This window comes from Oryx dammah, unplaced genomic scaffold, assembly GCF_014754425.2.
Source record: "Oryx dammah isolate SB20612 unplaced genomic scaffold, SCBI_Odam_1.1 HiC_scaffold_25, whole genome shotgun sequence".
NCBI lineage: Eukaryota > Metazoa > Chordata > Mammalia > Artiodactyla > Bovidae > Oryx > Oryx dammah.
Window position 1 is genome coordinate 822010 of NW_024070209.1, and position 24056 is coordinate 846065.

The 24056-nt window shown below is 48.4% G+C and overlaps 1 long non-coding RNA gene across 1 annotated transcript in view; it reads left to right on the forward strand.

Moving 5' to 3' along the window:
- Positions 1 to 5510: 5510 nt before the first annotated feature.
- Positions 5511 to 24056, forward strand: part of LOC120883512 — a 63098-nt gene continuing 44552 nt past the window's right edge. Inside the window, exon 1 of the long non-coding RNA XR_005725798.1 lies at positions 5511 to 5988. This is a non-coding gene — a long non-coding RNA (uncharacterized LOC120883512). The remainder of the gene's footprint in view (positions 5989 to 24056) is intronic.

Consider the following 24056-nt stretch of genomic DNA (forward strand, 5'->3'; position numbering starts at 1 on the left):
CAGTTTAAATGGCACCCGAACAGAATGGCCTTTCTAGGTGGTCCACTCATCTCAAGTAGCATTCTTCCACCTTCGCTAAGTTTTTGCACAGTTCCTGTTAGTTCAGATTTTTCTTGTGCTCTTGTTTTCTGTCTCCTCTTACCAGAAGGAAAGCTTCACGAGACTAGAGACCTTGTGTCTTTCCTGCTGTGGCCCCAGGACCTGCATCAGTGCTTGGCCTCTGGCAGCCTTCTCTGAATATTCACTGAATGCTTGAGTTTCCAGAATTCTTGTATTTGGCTCCATATACCCCGACATCTTCTTTATTACAGTCTGCTTTGTTACATAATAGTTTGTAACTCTGCAGCTCATTCATAGGTACCGCGTTTTCAAAGATGATGCATATTTAGTATGTGATTCATTCATTAAAATTCTAGACTTTTGACTGTATCCTGTGACTCAGATACTGTAGAGATGGGAAAACTTTCAAGTAGTCAGCCATTTTACCAAGTCAGTGGCATCTATGACTAACAGACGATACTTAGAGATAGTCTTTATTATTCCACGCACTTCGCGTATGTCAACTTTCAATTCTCATATACCCTTGTGAGTATGGAGCCTCCATTTTGCAAATGCACTGGGTTTACTCTGTGTAACAAATTACTGTGTACCAATTCTGTGTTACAAATTACTATAAACCCAGTGGCTTAAAACCACCCCTAAGATGCCTGCTCCTTGGAAGAAAAGCTATGAAAAACCTAGACAGCTTATTAAAAAACAGAGACATCACAGGCCACAAAAATCTGTATAGTCAAAGCTATGGTTTTTCCAGTAGTCATGTACAGATGTGACAGTTGGACCATAAAGAAGGCTGAGCACCGAAGAAATGATGCTTTCAAAGCAAGGAGAAGACTCTTGAGAGTTCCTTTGATTGCAAGGAGATCAAACCAGTCAATCCTAAAGAAAATCAGTCCTGAATATTCATTGGAAGGACTGATGCTGAAGCTGAAGCTCCAATACTTTGGCCACTTGATGTGAACAGCCAACTCATTGGAAAAGACCCTGATGCTGAGAAAGATTGAAGGCAGGAGAAGAAGGGGACGACAGAGGATGGATGGCTGGATGGCATCATGGACTGAATGGACACGAGTCTGAGCAAACTCAGGGAGATGGTGAAGGACAGGGAAGCCTGGTGTGCTGCAATCCATGGGTCACAAAGAGTCAGACACAACTGAGTGACAGCAACAACAACAACAACCCTTGCCCTTGAGAAGAAGACGGGATAACTAAGAGCTTGAATGGCAGTTAATATTATGGCACACTTACCATATACACGCAAGCTCTAGAATAAGTGTTGAAATGATAGTCTTTTGAATCATGCATGACTCTCCTTCCATCTTAGACGGGAGGATGGAGGCAGGTGGGCCACCACTGGACTTTGATCATGCAATTAGTGACAGGATGCAAACCTGAGTGAGATTTCACCCAGGCTGTGCTTTTTGTTTAAACATTTTAGACAGCATGGCATCTCCCCTCCTGCTTCTCTGAGGAACAGACATTGAAATGGGATAAGTTTGTTTTCTTTAGTTCTGCGCATTCTTCCCTGCCATCCTTGAGGCAATGGCCCTACCGCTGAGCCCATTACCTTGGCCAAAAGAAGCCACATACTAACTGACTTGACTTGGGGGTCCATCCTAGAACCAGTCACAGTGGCATTCTCTTGTTTTGCTTCACCCAATCAAAATCCTCCCCTGGGTATGGGGGTGGAGTCAATTCCAACCAAATGTCAAGGCTGCTGCCAATGGGGAGGGATGGGATGAATATGGGGGACATCTTTGGGGTCTGTTTCATGGGGTCAAAGACAGGGGGCTTTTTTGCAGACGGAAGAGACTTTGGCCTGTGTTCAGGCCCAAGGACAGGAAAAGCTTAAGAATGATGGAGGGCGAGGACCTATGTGTGATTAGGAGTAAATCACTTCTTCCTAGAGAAGAAGTGAAGTGGAGAGGGGAGAAGGGGCTAGATTTGAAATGAGAGGCTGGGTCTTCTCCAAGGAAGGAGAGTGGTAATGAGCTCTGTGAGGCGAGTGGAGGGAGGACCACTGGGAATATCCCCTGACGCCCTTGGGTACCATGTGGGGCCAGCGCTGTCTTGGCATGTGCAGCTTCATGGGTCTCTTTGGGAAGTACTAGTGAGTCACTTCTCAGGTGGCACTAGTGGTAAAGAACCTGCCTGCCAATGCAGGGAACCTAAGAGTCGCAGGTTCGATCCCTGGGTCAGGAAGATCCTCTGGAGGAGGAAATGGCAACCCACTTCAGTATTCTTGCCTGGAGAATTCCATGGACAGAGGAGCCTGGTGGGCTACAGTCCATAGCGTGTCACAGAGTTGGACACGACTGAAACGACTTAGCATGCCTGCACAATATTTACCTAATTGATTTTCCCCTTAATGAGAATTGCTGCTATATCAAGGTGGGGGGCACTTCAAGGGTAGGATTTTTATTTACTTCTCAAATGAATAGAAAGTACCTCTACCTTACAAATATCTGCAGAATTAGGGAGAACTCATCATGGGGTTAGGGGATGTACATGCCAAGATTTTTTAAAAAGTCCTTCGTGGAAATCCCTTTGGCCTGGTGGTTAGGAACATGAGTTCTGACATTAGATGTCCTGGGTTCACAGCTAGGCTGTGCTGCCCAGGGCAGGCTCCTGGCCCTCTCAGAGTCTCTGCTAGAAAACGAACATGATATGTGTTGCTACCTTCCTCATAGGGCTACTTTGAGGATCAGAGGTCACAATACCTGTGTGTTGAGGAGACTGACTGGTACATATTAAATACTCTTAAAGGTAGACATGAGTTTGAGTGAACTCCTTCTGATGGACAGGGAGGCCTGGCGTGCTGTGATACATAGGGTCTCAAAGAGTCGGACATGACTGAGGGACTGAACTGAACTGAAAGGTAAGCCATCAGGGCTTGTAAGAATCCTGTGACAAGGTAGTATGCACTGTCCTCAGACTGTGCACTGTCCTTACAAGTGAATCTTGTTTATTTTCCTGATTCACAGAAACCTAAATTTTTCCAGTGCTATTTTCATTGGGAAAGGATCATGTGGATGTTTCAAAAGTGTTTCCAGGGCTCTCCTTGGCAGTCCAGTGGTTAGGCACTGTGCGTCTACTGCAAGGGGCACGGGTTCCATGCCTGCTTGGGCAACTAGGATCCTGCATGTGGTATGGCTTAGCCAACAAATAGGAAAAATAAAGATAAAAAGTGTTTCCACGTAGCCAGGTTTAAAATGACATCATTGTCTCCTTTCTGATGAACTGTGCAGAGGTAAGCTACCTTAAAGAAAATCCATTCTAGAGCTTTCCATATTAACTGTCATGGAAGGTGGTGCTGATCTGTCTCAATGAGTGGTTTATTTATGAATGTATTGATGGCAGTCCCTTCTCGCACTGATGGCCTTTCTCACATCCTAGCCCAGAGGAGAAGACCTTTGGAAGGAGGGGCAGTCAGGAATTGACACAGCATTCTTGGGATTATCCGTTGCAACACCACATGGATGACACATTTCTACTGACCTTGCTCTGTGATGCCTTAAATGGCTGCTATTGGGAGGAGATCTTGCACTGGAAGTTTCTGGAAGACCTCCCTGAAACAGTGTTGCTAAGGAAGAAACCACTGGTAAAATAAGAATGCACTTCTGGCAGGAGGGTGTGGCTGCCCCTCAGAGCCTACATTTCCCAACTATTTTACATTTCTTTAATTCATTCTGGCAGTTTTTTTTTTCAATTAATAATTTCTCAATTCCCCCAGGGATTAATGAGTTGACCTAATACAGTCTTCATAATGGACTTCCCTGGTGGCTCAGATGGTAAAGCGTCTGCCTACAATGCGGGAGGATCTGGGTTCAATCCCTGGGTCGGGAAGATCTCCTGGAGAAGGCAATGGCACCCCACTCCAGTACTCTTGCCTGGAAAAACCCATGGACAGAGGAGCCTGATAGGCTACAGTCCATGGGGTCGCAAAGAGTCGGACAGGACTGAGTGACTTCACTTTCACTTTCAGCCTTCATAATGGAAGGCTGGCTTTCTCCGCACAGACCCCTGCACCACAGCCTGCATCCGGGGGCTGCTGGGCCTCACGGCCTGAGGTGTGTCCCTTTGGGACAGGCTGCTCATGGGCCCACCACCCCACCCTTGTTTCCACCACCCCCCCCCAGAGGAAAACACACTGTGATGCATTGCACAACAAAGCTGTTCTGAAATTCTGGAAAACCAACAGGCTTTCCATTCTCCTGGAAAAAAAAAAACCAACTGCCAAAAAAACTGCCAGAAATAAGAATATTTGGTCAAGTCACTAATATACTGCAACTTTCACAGGGACTTCAAAGGACTTAGTGTTGTCTGATAGAAAAATTTTAACAGCCGTGATGGTTCTGTTAAAAGAACTGAGATCTAGAGTAACAAACAAGTATTACTTCTGTGGTGGGTCAGTGGTAAAGAATCCATCTGCCAAAGGCAGGGGATGCAGGCTCAATCCCTGGGCTGGGAAGATCCCCTGGAGGAGGAAATGGCAGCCCACTCCAGTATTCTTGCCTGGGAAATCCCATGGACAGAGGAGCCTGGCAGCCTACTGGGGCTGCAAAGGGTCAGACTCGACTTGGCAACTAGACAATAAGAACAACAATTATTGCTCTAAGATGAATCTGACTCTAAATGGAGACTGGGTCTCCTGATCCCTCCAGGGTGAGGACCACCACACAACGATGCAGCTTGCTCAAGTCTTCTGTCCCTGTCCAAAACGGTATTTCCCCTTTGCTCTCCATGCTTCAGGGGTATCACAGTGTGGGCTGCACAGCAGCAGGTACTAAGTCAGAAAGGGTGAAGGGCTCCAGTGTTCACCCGTGGCCTTGTGTGGGTCACGCTCCAGAAACCAGGACGGGCCTGATGCAACCACAGCCACCCTTCTTGGTGGCTCAATCTGCTTAACATCACTTGCATTTTGCTCTTCCGTTGCTTCTCATAATTTAAAAATGTGGGAAGCTGTGGAAGGCTGCCCCACCCCAGGGATCATTCCAAAGAAAACTGGGACGTAAGGCTTGCCTCAGTCCTTGCATGCAGACGTCCGTCAACGGTTTTTACAGTTTCCAGGCTTCTGCTTTCATTTTGTTCCTTGGGACTTGAATATTCAAATCTGGCATATTCTTGAAGCCTGAGAGATGGATTTAGAAGTGATTTTAAGTCACTTGATCCTAAAAACAGGGCACACCCTTTTTTAATAAATAACTTTGAAGAAATTGTGGTTGTAGATCCTGTGATTAGTTTGGTAGAGGAAGAGGTACAGGAATAAACACACACTGAAATCATGAGGGCAAAGTAATGTCCTCAAAGAATGAGATAGTTCTCATTTTTCTCTATGTCCCCGAAATGCCCTGAAAAAGCAAGTATTCAGTGCAGGAGCTTTGCAATCAGTTAGAAAACATCAGTGTCTATGAAGGTTCATGCATGGAAGACTCATGCATTTTTCTTTCTTTCTTTTTTTTTTTTTTGGCCATTCCTAGACCTCCTAAATAAGGCATTTTTCCCTAGAGTAGGCTCCCGGGCAGCATGTCAGGGCAGTGGCTGAGTCTGCTTGCCGGGGGTCAGGAAGGCTGTTCTTCCAGGAAGGGCTGCAGAGACCCTGGGAACGGGACTAGGCTGCTCACAAGTATGAAGAGAATGTCGGGAGAGGAAGTGGTGGCTGTGAGTCAGCATGAGTCATCTCGTTCCAATGAGAATGAAGACTGAGGTGTGCGCCTTTTTTTCTCTCTCTCTCACTTTTTAAATTTTTTTTATTTTTTTGAGTCTCAATCGTGTGGACATCACTGGGAATGAAGGGAAATAACTGACTGAATGGTCGTTGCTTTTTAAGTTTCAAACCGACATTCCAGGCGGGTTCTGCCTGAGCCAGCCTCGGGCTTTCAGACCTTCATAGCCTGGTCCTGAGAAGGTAGAGCTCTCAGCTTCTCCCTGGTGAGTATGTTTCTGTCACTTTCTTGCTCATTTCTGCAGTTTGTCTCAAGAACCTCAGCTCCAGGAGCTTGGCTGAGGGGTCTTGGCGTGGATGCTGTGTTTCGTTCAGACTTTGAAGATCTCTGACTTTAGAAGTTGGTTTCCCAGCGCCCTCACCCCCCTAGCTACTGTCTGTGAGCCTGATGGTTTGGAGAAATTTCTTAGCCTGTTAATTGTGAGCGTGTGTATTACGGAGAAGCCAGTGATGCTTGGCTGGTTTAAAAGAAGCTGTTTTAAGACTCCTCTCTAGAGCCAAAGGGAAATTCAGAGATGGAGGTGGGTGACCGTGCTAACCCAGGGGTGCTGAGGTTGGGCTGGCTTCCGCTTCTCAGGGGTGGAGGCAAGACAGCTTCTGAGCAATTTCTGGCCTCGTGGTCTGAGCTGCCCACTTTTGGTGCAAGGATTACAATAAAGAGACAGAATTTTGACTTTTCTCTCTAAAAGCATGTGAATGAGTCCAGGAGCTTATTGAATGTCTTTTACTTTTCCTTAGCACTGAAAGTCACAAATGGTAGTAAAATCAGAAAGAAAATATTCAGGGGGCTGGGGGCAGCAGGGGCGGGGGTGTAAGGATGGGGGAGCTGAGTCGTTGAGGCTTGACTTGACCTTGATATGTGTTTCTCAAGCTGTTACTATTCTGATAAAGCTTCGCTTTACTGTCAAGTAAAATACAGGAAACTTTTTTTTTCAAATGTCGTCTGGTTACTGTAAATGAAACGGTTAAAATGTCATAAATACCTTATGATAAACATTTTTCAAATTTGCTTAAAAATCTGCACATCAGTAAGCAGGGTATGACAGAGCTTTTTCAGTACAGTCATTTGAGTGCGTGGGCTTCCTGGGTTAATAATGAGTCAGCACCCGATTTCTCAAATTGGAGTGGCTGAGACAACATTCTGTTTGCCCCCAGCACAGCCCGGGGGCTGGCGGGCCCCTCCTGGAGGGTGTGGCTGTTTGGTCTCCTCTCCTGTTTGGGTGGCCCGTCTGGCTTCAGTCTCAGTTCTGCTCTGTGTGGCTGGGAGACCCCTTTGCTGAGGGGTCCTTGCGCAGGTTCATCTCTTCTGGCTGATGCTGAGGGGTTTGAGGGTCTGCCATCATGGGACTGGTTGAGTATACAGTTGGTGCAATTAAAAATCCAGAGTTTATGAAGGGTAGTGGTGGCCCAGGGCTGAAGCTGCATCTTGTGTCCTGCGACGTCACACTGGCCGAGGGACCCGGGGTGGAGGCGGTCACTGCGTGAGTTTCAAAGCCCACGTCGTGCAGGTGAGAAGTACATAGGAAGACCGCTACGTGTCTCTGCTTAAAAGCCAAGAGCGAGGTTCTGGGGGAGAACACCTCCCTCCAACTTTCCTCTTCTTATCTACAACATGAGAAAAATACTAAAATTTTAAACAATAATCACTGGGTTGCAGGCTAGCTGCTCAAGGCCCCAGCTCAGGCCCTTTTGACTCCATCCTGCACTAAAGTCTGTTGGCCGCGCAGGGCTGGTTTCTGGTGTTCCGCTGACTATAGGTGGCGGGTCCATATTCTTTGGATCGCAGGCCCTGTATAACCCTCAAGGCTATAACCCTCAAGCAAGGTTCTCGGGCTTCCAGACCATGTGTGATTTCAGTGGGTGGTCGGGAGGACTCAGAGAACCAAGTGTGTACAAGAGGGTCTGGACTCAGCAGCGCACATGCGCTGAGTCCTTACGTCACATCCGACTCTTTGTGACCGCACGGACTGTAGCCCACCAGGCTTCTCTGTGCGTGGGATTCTCCAGGCAAGAATACCGGGGTGGGTTGCCACTTCCTCTTCCAGGGGATCTTCCCGACCCAGGGATCAAACTCGAGTCTCCTGCCTCTCTCCCATTGGCAGGCAGATTCCTTACCATTGAGCCACCTGGGAAACCCTTGGACTTGGCAGGGACTTCCTCAATGTTAGCTCTACTGCCTTCTCCTCTTACCTGGACTCTGAAGGGATCTGGGCTTACAGCTCCTGAGTTTAGTCCCTGGACTTTTTCAAGCAAGATCCTGCGATTCCAGTGGAGTGAGCCTTGTTCCAAGGCTGAGTCACAGCCATACACGTGTCAACTCAGGGGCTCAGCCAGGCAGGCTGCAGGGGTTTCTAAGGTGAGAGATTTGCCCAGCATCTCTTCCTTGATGAGTAATCTTTGTAAGTGCTCAGAGAAATGCCATCTTTGTGGAGAGAAGAGCCCATAAAAGTAGAAATGCCTTAGGCGGTGCCTCTGTGTCCTGTGGCCACCAGTCCTCTCTGTTGTCCACATTTCAGAGATTGCACCAGGCACCAGACGTGTGTTTATCCCTGGGTCCTGTGTCTTTAAATCCTCCTGGCTTTGGGGTGGCTGCTTTTAGCCTAGACATTGATTGTGTTCTGTCGTGTGGAAGTCAGGCAGTCGTATGGATGCTGGAGGTCCATGGGTCTCTCACCCGAGACAGAAGCCTACGGTGAACCCCTGTCATCACTTCTGTAATCAGAAGGGAGACTCATTTAGGAAGGTCTGAAGTAAAGGCGCGGGTAGGTCTGAAAAGAACATTTCTGAATGTGATTTGCTGCTGTATCATCTTTTTCTAGAGCTTCCCTGGTGGCCCAGTGGTAAAGAAACTGCCTGTCAATACAGGGGATCCGGGTTCAATCCCTGGGTCAGGAAAATACCCTGGAGAAGGGAATGGCAACCCACTCCAGTATTCCTGCCTGGGAGAGGATCCTGGCGGGCCACAGTCCATGGAGTCGCAGAGAGTCAGACACGACTGAGCGACTGAACAATAACTACATCTTTTTCTAACTACCCAAAGGTGCTGAGTCTAAGTGTGCATGCGGGTAGAGATGAAGAGAGAGAAACATTCTATAATAGAAACTTCAGATGTTTTAAAAGCACATCTTTGGCAAAAAGAAAATGCTGAGTTTGATGACATTTGGCAAGTTGCCCTGTGCCCTCTGGTTGTGGTGCCCTCAGCCTGAGGACTGGCCTGTGGCTTGTTGCCTAGGTACCCCCCTCTCTGCTCCTAGTCAATACCCCAACCAGGGTTCTCATTATCCCTTGCAATGAGGTTTCCATGGCACTTGAGAGGTGGCCCTCAAAACCCTCGGTGTTTGGCAATCTGAGCTAGTTTTTTAACTTACTCGTGTCCTATCTTCATCACCATGAAATGCAAACAGCATAGCACCAGTCTCATGGGACCTTGTAAACATCAGTGATAATTAGCACACAAGTTACAAGGAGACTCAGTAGCCATCACGTACACATTCACTGATTCAGAAATGCATTCACACACCTTTCCATCTCTCCCTGGGCCCTGAACCCTGTGACTCCATAAAGAACTGGCTCTGATGCCCCTGAAGTGAGATCCCGTCTGTGTCATCCGTAATATGACACGTTCTGTATTTGCAGGACATTTCTTGATTAGGTGAGTGGGAAAGTCTTCTTGGTTCTCTCCAGGAACACTGGGGTTCTAGATGTCATTACCATCATTACCATCATCATCATCCTTGTCCTTAACACTATCACAGAGAGAGCAGCTCTAATTTCATTCTGCCCAACCACGTGGTAATAATAGTAACTGTCTGTATATTACCTTTAACCCCCTTCTCCCAAACCCCACATGTACCCACCCTAGAAGACAGAAAGGAGGGCCACTTTCCTCTACTCACTGGAGATCCAGGATTCCCAGGCAGGTGTATCAGGCAGAGCAGTTTCCTTCAAGGAGTGCACTGGTGATGGGAGAGCCCCTTGCCCCCCCAGGAGAGGAGAGTCAGGAAAATCAGGGGACTAGGAGGATTCTGAGCATCATCCAACCAGATTCAGGCCACAAGCCAGAAAACTCACGACCCCTGAACCTAGACCTGCCCCCAGGGTGGGAGCAACTGGATTCTGTACCCATGCTTCCTGTCTTAAAGTCGGCTACAGTCAACTTCTGGTTGTTTGAAAATCATCATAGTAGATGGAGCTGACTCATATTGAAAATATTAAGTAAGATACACTTAAAACTAAAACACAGGGGAACATAATATGGCCTTGCCTTGTTGATTCTGGAGACATTCAAGATCAGACAGTGTCTCAAAAGTCAGATCTTTACATTCATTCTGCAGGGATCCAGAAGTCCCAAGTGTGTCCTCGTGCTCGCTCTGCCCTCCTGGGAATTGCCCCATCAAAGTAAGGCGCCAGGAGCTTTGTGCATCTCCTGTCTGAGTTCAGGCTTTGCCTCCTGGGCTCTGGCTCCAGTGTGTCAGTCAGTCTTAAGTGGTGTCACTTTGTGGACAGTTTTCCCCCTGCAGTCGTTTCTGCCATAATCCAGAGGACCCTCTACCCAGCGCCTTGGGGTGGGGCAGTGCTGTGCTTCGCTCAGCGCTGCGGGGCAGAGTTTGGGCTCCTACCAGACTCAAGAGGACGGTTCTGGGGAGATGACAGAGCTCAGGCAAGGAGGAGCCAACAACAGATCAGAAGGAAGTCGAGGCCACAGGAAGGAGGGGTGGGGGGGAGGCTCGACTGGTCTCAGAGGATTCCTCTGATTTAAAAAAAAACTAGACAACTGGTTTTATTGCCCCTTGTGTAATCATAAAAGCTAATGGTGACGGCCAATCTCATCTACTGCAGTTTTCTTGCTTATCTTTTGCTTTCGGGATTGGTTATTCTGCAAGGGAAGGCGTCTACTGCAGGTGCTTTTAGCCCTTTTAGCCACCCTGTCCTTTCAAAAAAGTATCATACTTAAAATTTTAGAATTTTTAATAATGGCTGAAATGTTCTCATTGGACAAATCCTTCATAGAGTGTGAGAGGGAGAGTTTCTATCGGTTCAGCTAGGTATAAAGGGAAACTATCAAACGGCAGTGCGTCCAGCAAGTGTTTAGGTTTACTTTCTCTTACAAAAAGATAAAGCAGGTTGTCTGTGCAGGGTGAAGGCCAAAAGACAGTTCATTCATCTTTCTTCTCTGCCATCCTCAGCACTGGCTTTTCCTTGAAATTGCCTTATGGTTTTATTAAGGCTGCTGGATCTCCAGCCATCACCTCTTCATTCCATACAGGAGGAAAAGGACAATGAGGGAAAAAAGCAAGAACCCTAGATGTCAAGCTCCTTTAAAGAGCCTTCCTAGAACTCCCAACTAACCCTATCTGCCTAAATCTTTCACTGGCCTCCTACTGGAGAGGATCCTAGGAATTTTTTTTTTAAACTGGGCACATTGCTGACCCTGACATTGCTCTCACTGGAGGTATCAGGAGGGGAGTACAAACAGACTGGTTTCCAGAGCTTTGAACAACTGGAGGAGACATTCAAAGGGACAGAAATCCCTTTGATTTTTGTGTTATATCTAAATAGAACTTCTTTTCATTCAGGCATTTAGCAAATATTTCTCTTTTATCCATCAAAGTAATGAAAATCTGAGTACTGTTTTGTTTATCTCGGAGTGTTTACTTGGCAACAGGCCCAGTTCTGGATGCATTGTATATATGACCTCACTTAGTCCTCACAGAAGTGTGTGCAGAGTCCATCAGGTATCGTCCCCATTGTCCAAAAGAGGAATCTGGGATCCAGAGGGGTTCAGGAAGCTGAGTAAGGCCACACTGAGCTTGGGTTTGAAACCAACCATCTTGGACCCAGAGATGAGAACAGGCAGACAAGCTCTCACCTATCGTATCTTTCTGGTGAAACAGACTTAAATAAATCCAGGAACACCAGGAGGTTGCGGGTGCCCCCAGGAGACCGGCCCAGTGAGATGGGGAAGCTCTCATCTCTGGCAGTACCTCATGCCTGGAGAAGACACACTGCCGAATCAGGGCCGAGCTGAGCCTTCTGCACCCCGCCTCCCCCAGGGGACACACCAAGAATCTCAGCTATGTCTGGGCTCATGACTCACCCCTTTCCTTGCATCCAGCTTTTCCCAACTTGGACCAGCTCCCGGGTCAGGACCACGCCCTTCCAATCCGGGAGCTGTAGCAAGGAAACCGCCCAGATCCGGCTTCAAAGGCTGGGCGGGGTTCCAGGGAAGAGTAGAATGACTGAAGGAGAAGAGGCGGGGCTCCGAGGGCCTGCGGGTTATTCACGCCACTCAATCTGGCCTTCTTGGCTCCACACAGCCGCCTGCTGCCTAGTGACACAGTCCGGCGATACGACGCCTGGGGGCAGGAGGAGTTTGGGGGAGGGGAAATATTTGCTGTTAGCACCCCTTGGACCTGCCCTGGGCCGGGAAGACCCCCTGGACAGAGGAGCCTGGTGGGCTATAGTCCATGGAGTCCTAGAGAGTGGGACGCAACTGAAGCAAGGAACACAGGCCTGGGACCTCAGGTCCCTCCTGTGCTCTTCTCACTTGGCACCTTCTCAAGGCCTTTCTCTTTCAGCTCCTGACGCAAGGTGGCCAGTGGAGGGAACAGTTTGTAAGCCCATGGCCTTATTTTCTGTGTGTCCAATGCAGAGGAAGGCCCTGGGAGGGTCTTGTCATGGAGACTGTAGGCCAGTCCCGATCGGGGGAATGGTTTCTGGACTGGGGTGATTGCCTGGATTGTGAGTGGGCTTCTGGATTGTGAGTGGCCCTCTAAATTGTAGGTGGTCCTTTGGAGTGTGGATGATCCCTGGACTGTGGGAGATCCTCTGGACTGCAGGTGGCCCTCTAGACTGTGGATGGTCTCCTGGACTGTGAGTGGCCCTCTGCACTATGGGTGGCCTTCTAGATTGTGAGTGGTCCTCTGGACTATGCGTGACCCACAGCAGTGCCTCTGAGGGTGGCCAGTGGGCCTGGCCTGTTGGGTGTGGTTGGTGAGGCTCACTTCAGTTTTGGAAGTGACCGTGTGGGTTTTCAGATAAGGATTCTCAGAGCAGATTCATATGCTTGTGTGCATTTTTACTTCCCAATTCCTCATTCTCCCTGTAATTGCACCACTTGTACAGAGAATTTGTCCAGTGGGTATGGGTTTCAGTCTCTAATGCTAAGGTATCAAAGCGGGTGTCTGTGTGTGTCTGTGTGTGTGTGTGCGCACATATGTGTATGTGAGTTGCTCAGTTGTGTCTGACTCTTTGCCACGCCATGGACTGTAGCCTGCCAGGCTCCTCTGTCAGTGGAATTCTCCAGGCAAGAATACTGAAGTGGGTTGCCATTATCTTCTCCAGGGGATCTTCCTGACCCAAGGATCAAACCTGGTTCTCCTGCATTACAGTTCAGGTCAGTCCCTCAGTTGTGTCCGACTCCTTGTGACCCCGTGGACTGCAGCACCCCAGGCTTCCTTGCCCATCACCAACTCCCAGAACTTGCTCAAACTCATGTCCGTTGAGTTGGTGATGCCACCCAGCCATCTCATCCTCTGTCTTCCCCTTTTCCTCCTGCCTTCAATCTTTCCCAGCATCAGGGTCTTTTCTAATGAGTCAGCTCTTCGAATCAGGTGGTCAAAGTGTTGGAGCTTCAGCATCAGTCTTTCCAATGAATATTCAGGAATGATTTCCTTTACCATTGACTGGTTTGATCTTGCAGTCCAAGGGACTCTCAAGAATCTTCTCCAACACCAGTTCGAAAGCATCAATTTTTCGATGCTCAGCTTTCTTTGCAGTCCAACTCTCATATCCATATGTGACTACTGGAAAAACCATACTGGAAAAACTTTGTGTCGGCAAAGTAATGTCTCTGTTTTTCAATATGCTATCTAGGTTGGTCATAACTTTTCTTCCAAGGAGCAAGGGTCTTTTAATTTCATGGCTGCAGTCACCATCTGCAGTGATTTTGGAGCCCCCCAATATAAAGTCTCTCACTGTTTCCATTATTTCTCCATCTCTTTGCCATGAAGTGATGGATTGGATGCCATGATTTTCGTTTTCTGAATGTTGATTTTTAAGCCAATTTTTTCACTCTCTTCTTTCACTTTCATCAAGAGGCCCTTTAGTTCTTTGCTTTCTGGCATAAGGGTGGTGTCATCTGCAGTATCTGAAGTTATTGATGTTTCTCCTGGCAATCTTGATTCCAGCTTGTACATCATCCAGCCTGGCATTTCACAGGATGTATTTTGCATATAAGTTAAACAAGCAAAGTGACAATATACAGCCTTGACGTACTCCTTTCTTGATTTGTAACCAGTCTGTTCTATGTCCATTTTTAACTGCTGCTTCTTGACCTTCATACAGATTTCTCAGGAGGCAGGTAAGGTGGTCTGGTATTCCCATTTCTTTAAGAATTTTCCACAGTTTGTGGTGATCCACACAGTCAAATGCATAGTCAATCAAGCAGAAGTAGATGTTTTTCAGGAACTCTCTTGCTTTTTTGATGATCCCATTTGCAATCTGATCTCTAGCTCCTTGGCCTTTTCTAAATCCAGCTTGATCATTGGAAGTTCTTGGTTCACGTATTGTTGGAGGCTCACTTGGAGAATTTTGTGCATTATTTTGCTAACGTGTGAGATGAGTGCAATTATGCAGTAATTTGAACATTCTTTGGCATTGTCTTTCTGGATTAGAATGAAAACTGACCTTTTCCAGTCCTGTGGCCACTGCTGAGTTTTCCAAATTTGCTGGCATATTCAGTGCAGCACTTTCACAGCATCATCTTTTAGGATTTGAAATAGCTCAGCTGAAATTCCATCACCTCTACAAGCTTTGTTCGTAGTGATGTTTCCTAAGGCCCACTTGACTTCACATTCCAGGATGTCTGGCTCTAGATGAGTGATCACACCATTGTGGTTACGTGGGTCATGAAGATCTTTTTGTATAGTTCTTCTGTGTATTCTTGCCACCTCTTCTTAATATCTTCTGCTTCTGTGAGGTCCATACCATTTCTGGGTCCTTCATCGTGCCATTGCATTACAGGCATATTCTTTACCGTCTGAGCCACCAGGGATGCCTATCTAAAGCTAGAACGGTCCTTTAGTCTCTAAATTACATCACAGTCTCTTGCAAGCTTATACTGCCCCTACTGCACCCCCTCAATCTGGCTGCTGGGGAATTCAGATTCTTTCATTGTCGAGGATCCTTGTTAGTCCTGGGTCATTAAACAATCTTGGGGTCATGTGGTGCCAGAGGATGGGGGCAGGGGCAGTAGTCCAGTGAGTGAGGTGGTCGCCGCAGCTGCTGCTTCAGCACTGAAGGCATGCCGGGGTGAGGCCCCAGAGCTCCTCTGTATCCTGCTCCGCTGAGTAGGAGCCCACATGACCTGTCCCGTGCCCACAGGCCCCCTTGTTGGAGGTGCGCTACTTCTCCCACAGCCTGGCGTGGGCCCCTAAGCCTCCGCAACTTCCCTTGGCCATGTCTGATGGGAGTGCTGTCTGCCTGATCTGTCCTGCCCAATGCAGCAGCAGAGCTGGACCACTTCTAACCTGGGCCTCTGTCTTGGCCTGGAGGGCCAGAAAGAGCGATGTTAACAGTGGAGGCAAAACAGGACACACTTGGGCTGCCCATGGGAGTCACGTGGTGTCCTCTGTGGCTTCTCAGACCCTCCAGAGCATGCCATCCTATGTGTAACCCCAGCCACATGTGGCTAGTGTGACTGAGGAGCTGAGTTAAATTATTTTTTACTTCATTTCAATTAATTTAAAAGTGAGTGTATGTAGCTACATGTAGCTAGTGGTTACCCTATTTGATGGCACAGATGGAGGGCTTGTTGTCCTAATCCAGGTTGAGGGTCGGGTCATCACCCTGAGAAAGGATGTGGCCCTGGGGTGAAGTTTCAGAATGGGGCACCTTGTCTACTGGGGTCCCCAGAAGAGTGTGTGCCTCTCCCAGGTAGAGATACCTTCCGCCAGGAGGGTGGCCCAGGCAGATGGAGATCCTGGACCTTGGTCCCCAGTGACCATAAGCCTCAGTGTCCCCAATCTCTGGGGGATAAACCCCCAAGAGACTCTCAGGGCCTGAAGGTCCCCAGGTGAGGGGTCTGTCCAGGAGGATGCCAGGGCTGGGCGCCTGGCACCCGGAACATTTCTGCCTGTGGTGTTGATGGCTTTTTCGAGGTTCAGGGGCCTCAGCTGAGGAGCACACAGCCTGGCCATCTATGTTTGTGGTATCTGATCATGAATTTTCCTCTTAGCAGGCATCCTTAGTTTTGTTTGCATAGAGCCATTTCAAGGACTAAGCAGATTGGCTTAAGGAAGCCTCAAGTGTTCCTGTTGCTGGCCTCCTCCACATCCTCCAAATGCATCTTTTGACTTTTTTTCCCCGCCATGCAACTTGTGGGACCTTAGGTCCCTGACCAGGATTGAACTTGAGACCATAGCATGGAAAGTACTGAGTCCTAATCACTGGATGGTCAAGGAAGTCCCTCTTTTGACTTTTTAAGAGAGAAGCATTAAGCTGTGTCCAATTATCATTGATAAGAAACACACAAGCAGTGGGGAGATGAGCTGACCTCGGAAGACGGCAAACCTTGGCCCTTTGGCCTTGCAGCTCTTAGCACAGTACACGCTGACTCGGGCACAGATGATGCCATTGCTCATGTGTGGGATTGTGCGCTGAGACAGGCTGCCGTTCCTCCCCAAAAGCAACCCCAAATTCCAACATTTTGCTTCTGGCAGTTCCCCCAAGCGCAGGGCCCTTTGCTTTTGTTTCTTGGACCATGTGTCAGCAGGGAGCACTGTGATGAAGCTGCTACTGGAGCTGAAATTCTGCTTAATCTGTGACTCACTGCCTGGTAAGTCATTCGCACCTCCTGGCCCGTTTCCTAATCCTTGAAATGGGAACACGGGAGCAATGGCCACAGAGGATTGTTTTGAGGATGAAAGATTCTTCATGAAAAATCCTTAGAAAAGTGCCACAAATAGTAAATGTTCTATAGAATTAGCTGTTATTAGAACTGATGCCTTTTTGCCATTCACTGTTTTTGTTTTGTTTTTTAAATTGAGGCATAGATTATGAATATGTCATTTACTCCTGACTTTTCTCTGGGGCCCAGATCTCCACCCCTATAGTGGGAGTGGAAACACACTGCTTGTATGTTTCTTATCAATAATGACTGGACACAGCTTGATGCTTCTCTCTTAAAAAGTCAAAAGACCTCCACCCCATACACTCCAACCTTGGCATCTGAAGAAGTCTGCAGGCTTTTCCTCCAGGCCCAAGGGTCAGTGTGGCTTCCACCAGGAGATGGAGATTCAACTGTCCATCTTATCTTTTTTGTTTTAATTTTTATCTTATATTGGGCCATATCTGATTAAGCCTGACGTGCCGCAGTTCATGGGGTCACAAATAGTCAGACACGACTTAGCAACTGAACAACAAATAGTTGATTAACGATGTTATTAGACATGACTGAAACGACTTAGCATGCATGCAGGTACAGCAAAGGGATTCAGTTATACATGTATATGCATCTATTCTTTTTCAAAGTATTTTCCCATTTAGGTTGTTACAGATTATTGAGCAGAGTTCCCTGGGCTATACAGTAGGTCCTGGTTGGTTATCCATTTTAAATATAGAAGTGTGAGCATATCAATATCCCTTGTATTCACTCATTATTTGACATGTGTTTCTTGAGACCCAGGGAGACCTATGGGATCAATGTTGCAGGGCAAATGTGGCTGTGAGGAGGGCTTCTGGAGGAGGGGCCTCCCGTGTAAAGAGTGGTCTCTCTGATGAGAAGACATTCCAGAGGAGATCTGAGAGTAGGGCTGTGTATGTGGTGCTTGTTTCTCCTGTGCCGATCTGGCAGCTGGAGTGGAGCTCTGGCTGCCCCTTGCAGCCACGTGGCCAAGAGCCAGTCACTGGACCTCTCTGACCCTCCACACTCACGGGTGTGGGGACACACGGCGGCTGGTGCTCACACGTCCCCTCTGGAGTCATCGTCATCATGAAAACACGTCTCGCTTCCCACTGGGAGTGCCCTGGGTTCAAAGGGCACTGCCCTCCACCCCCACAGTCCCTCTGCACGAGCCCCATATCTTTAAAAAATTTTTTATTTTGTATTGGGCCATAGTTGATTAACAGCGTTATTAGTTTCAGCTTCCCTGGTGGCTCAGATGGTAACACGTCTGCCTGCAATGCGGGAGGCCCAGGTTCGATTCCTGGGTTGGGAAGATTCCCTGGAGAAGGAAATGGCAATCCACTCCAGCACTCTTGCCTGGAAAATCCCATGGACGGAGGAGCCTGATAGGCTACAGTCCATGGGGTCGCAGAGAGTCGGACGTGACTAAGCGATTAGTTATTAGTTTCAGGCATACAGCAAAGTGATTGAGTTGTATATGTACGTGTATCTATTCTCTTTTCAAATTCTCTTCCCATTTAGGTTACTACAGAATACTGATCTGTCCTTAAACCCCTTCTCTCCTTCCAGACATAGATTAATCCGAAGCCTCCTTTCTGGCATTCACACATTTTGGACCTATCTCTGCCCCTGAACCTACTGTCATAGCCAGGATAGTAATTATGGTCATAATTCAACACATGCCTTAGCATCCATTGATGAATTATTTTGTCCCCCAAACTGCTGAATTATAACACGAGCCCCAGCGTCTTTCACGCTAGAGCCCTTCCGATGACGGGGACATCACCACTTGTGTCCAAGCTCTTCCTGCTCCTAGTGGTTCCTGAAATGTGCAGCAGCCTTGACCCCACACCCCTTCATGGCACGGACTGCAGTTCTTGGACGTCCCTTTTCACAGAGGCCCCATACCCTGCCTGCTGGGCTGAAGGTTTGGGCCAACACGCTCATCCTCTGGACCCACAATCAGCCACCACCCTGCCTGTTTGTGGGGACCTGTGTAAAGCCATGTCTCTCTCATTTTGCATTTTTGATGGCACCTTGGTTTTGACTTTTTTAAGCAGAGGTAAAATTCTACATTTTCCTTTGTTTGATCTTCTAGATTTGATCGGCGTATCCTCTAGTTAAAATGTGAAGCTTCTCCTCACCAGCTGTCTCTCACACACGGTAGTATATATATGTGGATGCTGATTTCTCTGTTCATCCCACTCTTTCCTTCTCCTGCTGTCCACAAGTTTGTTCTCTATATCTGTGTCTCCATTCCTTCCCTGCAAATAGGTTAATCAATACCATTTTTTTTTTTAGATTATAGGGAGCCCAGCCTGGTGCTCTGTGACAACCTAGACGGGTAGGGGAGGGAGGCTCAAGAGGGAGGCAGTATGTGTATAATTCTGGCTGATCTGCCTTGTTATATGGCAGAAACCAACATTATTTTTCCTCCAATTAAAAAAAAATTTTTTAATATGAAGCTCCGTATCATTGGCCAGTTGGAGGGGTATCCATTTTACAAATTGACTGGAAGATCTTTTGACTCAGTGGAGACCTAGAGCAGAGACCTGTGGCACTCCACTAGTGGTTGTCCTCGAGGCGACCAGCATCTAACGCCCTGGGGCACTTCAGTAAGCACAAACAACTCACCTTGCAACACAAGTTTCAGTGATGTGGATGAAAGGATGTGTGGTGTGATGCCATCAGGTGTGTGACGTGATCTTATAGACAGGTAGGGGGTGTAGCAATAATTTAGACGCTCAGCCAGACTTCTGATGGGAGATGGGTAGCCACCCTCTTTCTCTCCTGTTCTATTCTTTCTTTCCCCCATCCTCAGGCATGAGAAGCTTTTGGGAAGGCTAGCTAACTCTTGGGTAGCTGTTAATTAGATACTGGGGCTTCCTGGTGGCACTAGGGGTAAAGAATCCACCTGCCAAAGCAGGAGATGCAAGAGATGCAGGTTTGATCCCTGGGTCGGGAAAATCCCCTGGAGGAGGAAATGGCAACCCACTCCAGCACTCTTGCCTGGGAAAGCCCATGGGCAGAGGAGCCTGGCAGGCTACAGTCAACGGGATCACAAAGAGTTGGACACGACTGAGCGGAAAATTAAATACTAGCAATAAGTTACCTTAAACTTCTAGAACATTTGAACTCTTGCTTGTCAATGATCCCAGTTTTAGTTGTTTTCCATAGATATCCTCAGAGTTTGTGGGCTGGATGCATTTGATCCGCTTCAGATTTGCCTTGCAAGCTGGAGCCGCTGAGCCCAGTCTGACAGACGGGAGGCTGTGTGTGTGCGGTCCCTTTAAAGTCCCAGAAGTGCCTGCTCAGGGTGAAGGTCTGCGGAGGGAGAGGTGAGACGTGGAGTGAGTGCAGACTGCCGCCCAGCAGCACTAGGGGTGACTGCAAACCCCGAGCTTCCCCCGGGGAAAGCGAGCCTCCCGGCTCCGCCTGCTGGCCCTGTGCTCACCAGCTGAGCCCGCAACAGGAAGTCACTAGAGAGGAGATTTTATTTTCCAAGGGCACATCCAGATGAAAGCCTTTCAGGATCATTCAAGTACATTGTTTCCAAAAGAAGACAGCTCTTTTGTAACCCCTTCTGGAGCAACTCTCCTGTGCGCAGGGAGTCTCGCTGGGCGCTCTGTGGTTGGTGAGTGGTAGGGGACATCCTCCAATCACAGGCACCTAGAGGCTGGCTCCTGGAAAGGGGTCCTTAGGGGGCACTGACTTTCAGCTGGTGCTTCTCAGCATCTCTTGAGATTTCCACACGTGTCCAGCTCTTTGCGACCCCATGGATTGGAGCCCGTCAGGCTCCTCTGTCCACGGGATTTCTCAGGCAAGAACACTGGAGTGGGTTGCCATTCCGTTTTCCAGGGGATCTTCCTGACCCAGGGATTGAACCGTGTGTCTCTTGCATTGGCAGGCAGATTCTTTACCACTGAGTCACCAGAGAAGCCCCTGAGATGACCATATAGAATGTCTCTTTTAATCTACAAATGCAGGAAATAGGGAATAGGGTTTCCAGCTTTAATTTATTTGAAGCAGCTTCAAAAATAAAACTGTCTTAAAAAGCGTTCAGTGGAAGGCACATTCCCACCGCAGTCTCTGATCCGGTTCCCTCTGACGCCCCCTCCATCACCCTAGTCTTAGTTTCTTATGTATCTGCCAAGACTTTCTTTATGCAAATATCAGCACGTAGTTGAATGAGTCTTTTTCTTTTCTTTCCTATTTTCCGCAAAAACTATCACAGTCATTTTTGACAGTGAAACCACTTTGTGTGTGGAGAGGGTCGGCTTGTGGGCGCCAAGTTCGGTGGTCCCGAGGTTAGGGCGGTCAAATCTCAGGGTTCAAGGGCGACTGGCCTAGCGTCCCTTTCTCCCGGTGTCCTGCCAGTAGGGCCGTGGGCTCGTCCAGGCGTCCAGGTGACATATGGACAGGCTCTCACAGTCTAGGAAGTCGTGTGCATGGGCCCCGTGAAGCCCCAAGAGGCAGAGGGGTGAGTCGCCATCATCCGGAGCAGGCAGTTCTAAGACACATTCCCGGGGCTGCGTCTGCATCCCTCAAGGTGATGGTTCGGAAAGCGGCTGAGGGCCAGGAAGGAGAGACTCGACTCAGGCGGTGCTTCCTGCGGGTCACAGGCCCCCAAAGTCAATTTGACACCAAGTTGTATTTACAAAGCAGATAGATGAGGAAATGGAGACTGCAGGTTCCAAAGAATTATCTCAGAATTCTTCTGAGCAAGTGTCCCTGCCTATTGAAAGTCACTGAGTTTTCGGTGGTGAAAGCGTTTCAAGCAGCCTTGGCTGGCTTCAGTGAGCACCTTATCTGGCCCAATGTCGCACACGCAGTCATCGCTCCCCAGCTACCCCTTAAGGATGGTCCCCATTCCTCGGAGAGGAAGCAGCAGCTGAGCCACACAGCTAACAAGTGGAGGAGCCAGAGTCCCAGGCCAGCTGGTCCCAGGCCACGCCGGCTTCTCAATGGACAGCTGAGGTCTCTGAGCTTTCCTAGATTTTACCCTCAGAGCACCCAGGAACGTAGGAGGCAGAAGGCAGCACAAAGGCCCAGGCTGGGTGTCAGCTTTCAAGAGATGACGGCCCAGCCCTCCTATCCAACCCTGTTCTTTCTAGACCCTGGGCTGGCCAGGGAGGCTGGGCTTCGAAGCCCTTCCTCCTGAGGACCTTGGAAATCAGCAGCAGGATTTTGAGCTGGGTGGAATTCTGAGCTTTTTAATCTGACCCCATCTCGGTGCAGACGTTGACTCTGATGGAAGAGGAAGCAAATGACAGGTGCTTCTTAAGAAGGGAACTTCTTTGGGGGGGAATAAGTTTGAGGGAGGAGACAGGCAGAGTCGGTGACAATGAAAGTGAGTAGGAGTCCAGCTCTGCGAGTCACCACCGGGGCCCCTGGGTGTGTTCGGGTTGGGCTGTGTCACCCCCATATTCACCTGTTGAAGTCCCACCCCGAGTAACTCAGGAGACCTTATTAGGAAGTAGCGTCAGATGTAGTTAGTGGAGACGAGGTCCTCCTGGAGCCGGGTGGGCCCCTAGTCCATGGTGGCTGGTGTCCTTACAGGAAGGGGGCCACTGGGACGGGCTGAGAGAGGGTGTCATGTGAAGGTGACAAAGGGCCACCAGGAGCGAGGAGGGTGGCTCGAAACAGAGCCCTGGAGACTTCAGAGGAAGCCTGGCCCTGGAACACCTTGATCGCAGACTTGTAGCCCTCGGAACTGTGAGATGATACGATTCTGTGGCTTGAGTCCCCTGGTTTCCTTTGAGGCATTTGGTGATGGCAGGTCTAGAAAATGAGTACCAAACGGTGGACGTCCTCAAAGATGCTGCAGGAGGCGCCTCTGAGCAGGTCTCCACCTGCACCCAGCTCTGGGTGGATTAACCCTGAAGAAGCATCTGCCAGCAGCCTATGAGTGAATGACTGATGCAGGCAGTCAGGTTTTATCTACGCACAGAAGATGTTTTCACTTTCCCTGAACTGCCGAAAGGCAACTGCTCAAAAATGGAGTGTGCTCTTTACATTTGCTCAAAGAAAAATTTACAAAGGGAAGACAAGGAAAAGCGTGCTTCATCTTTTCAAGTGATGGGTTCCGATGCTCCATCCCGGAAGTAGGCTATGGGGTGTGTCCCCATACGGGGGGCTGTTTGGGTCAGTCACCGCCAAGGGCCCTTGCCTGAGCCACGGGCTCCATGTAAGCAGGGAATCTCACACGAGAACAATCGGAACTTTCACGGTCATTGTTGTTTTCCAGCTTCTTTCCCTTCCACCCAGGCTCGCACTCATCACTCCACAGTCACAGAGTGGGGCAGGGGTTCCCTAGGGGCCGGGAAGTCACATTTTCTGGGGGGACTTTTTCCACATTTCCTGGTTATTGAACACGGGTGCCTGTGAGCCTGACATAAACACGGGTTTGACAAGCAGTTCAGAAAAACAGGAACCATCAATTCATGAGAATTTAAAGAAAAAAATAGTTTAAAGAACCGAGAAGTTGCCACATTATAGTGAAAGAAAGTCAGGTTTGGGAAATGACAAAAGTGAGCAGTTTTCACCTCGAAAAGCTGGTGGGATCAGTTACACAAGATGTAACCACACACAAACACGGGCATTTCTTATCATATAAGCGCATTTACAGTCAAGAAGCTTCTTTCAGAGTATTTCATGGAAAGTTATTTTAGTAGCAAGGGGAGCCTTCAGCAATGAGTAGTTGTCAAGTGAAACCTTGAGTTCAAAGTCAGTAGACAGAGGAGCCCAGACTCAGAACAGAAGGCAACTGGCAGGGTGGGTGCCCACGTGCACAGCCCTGCCTCAGGTACTGTGTGTTCCCTTGTGACCAGGCAGTGGATACACCAGCTGCTGGGGCCCCCTGCTTGCCACAAGGGCCAGAGTTTACATTTTTAAATGGTTCTTTTATTATAAAATTGAGGGCATGATTTAAAACAAAGCAAAAACTGCATGTAAAAAAAAAAAATACCCGTGGGATGTAAATGGCTTATTACTTTAAGGTAATATCTGAAGGAAACATAAAAGCTCCAGGTGAGGGTGGCCTGAGGATGGAGGCACGGTACGAGTGTCCCAGGGCGGAAAAGGAGCTCTGCCGGCACCACAGCACCTGGACGCCTGTCACGCCGCCAGGTGCAGGCTTTAGAAACAGCTTGGGAAGACAGTGACGTCCGCCTGTATTCTTACTGCTGGAGCTTTCTGTTGTTGCCATCACACGTGTTTCCTTCTAGTCTTTCCCCCTCGTATATATTTAGTAATTACATAAGTAATCTATAAAATAATCTTTAAAGTTTAGACCAGTACACTTCATGGAGCACCGTTGTTTTAAAAAAATTTATTTATTTTTTAATTGAAGGATAATTGCTTGACAGG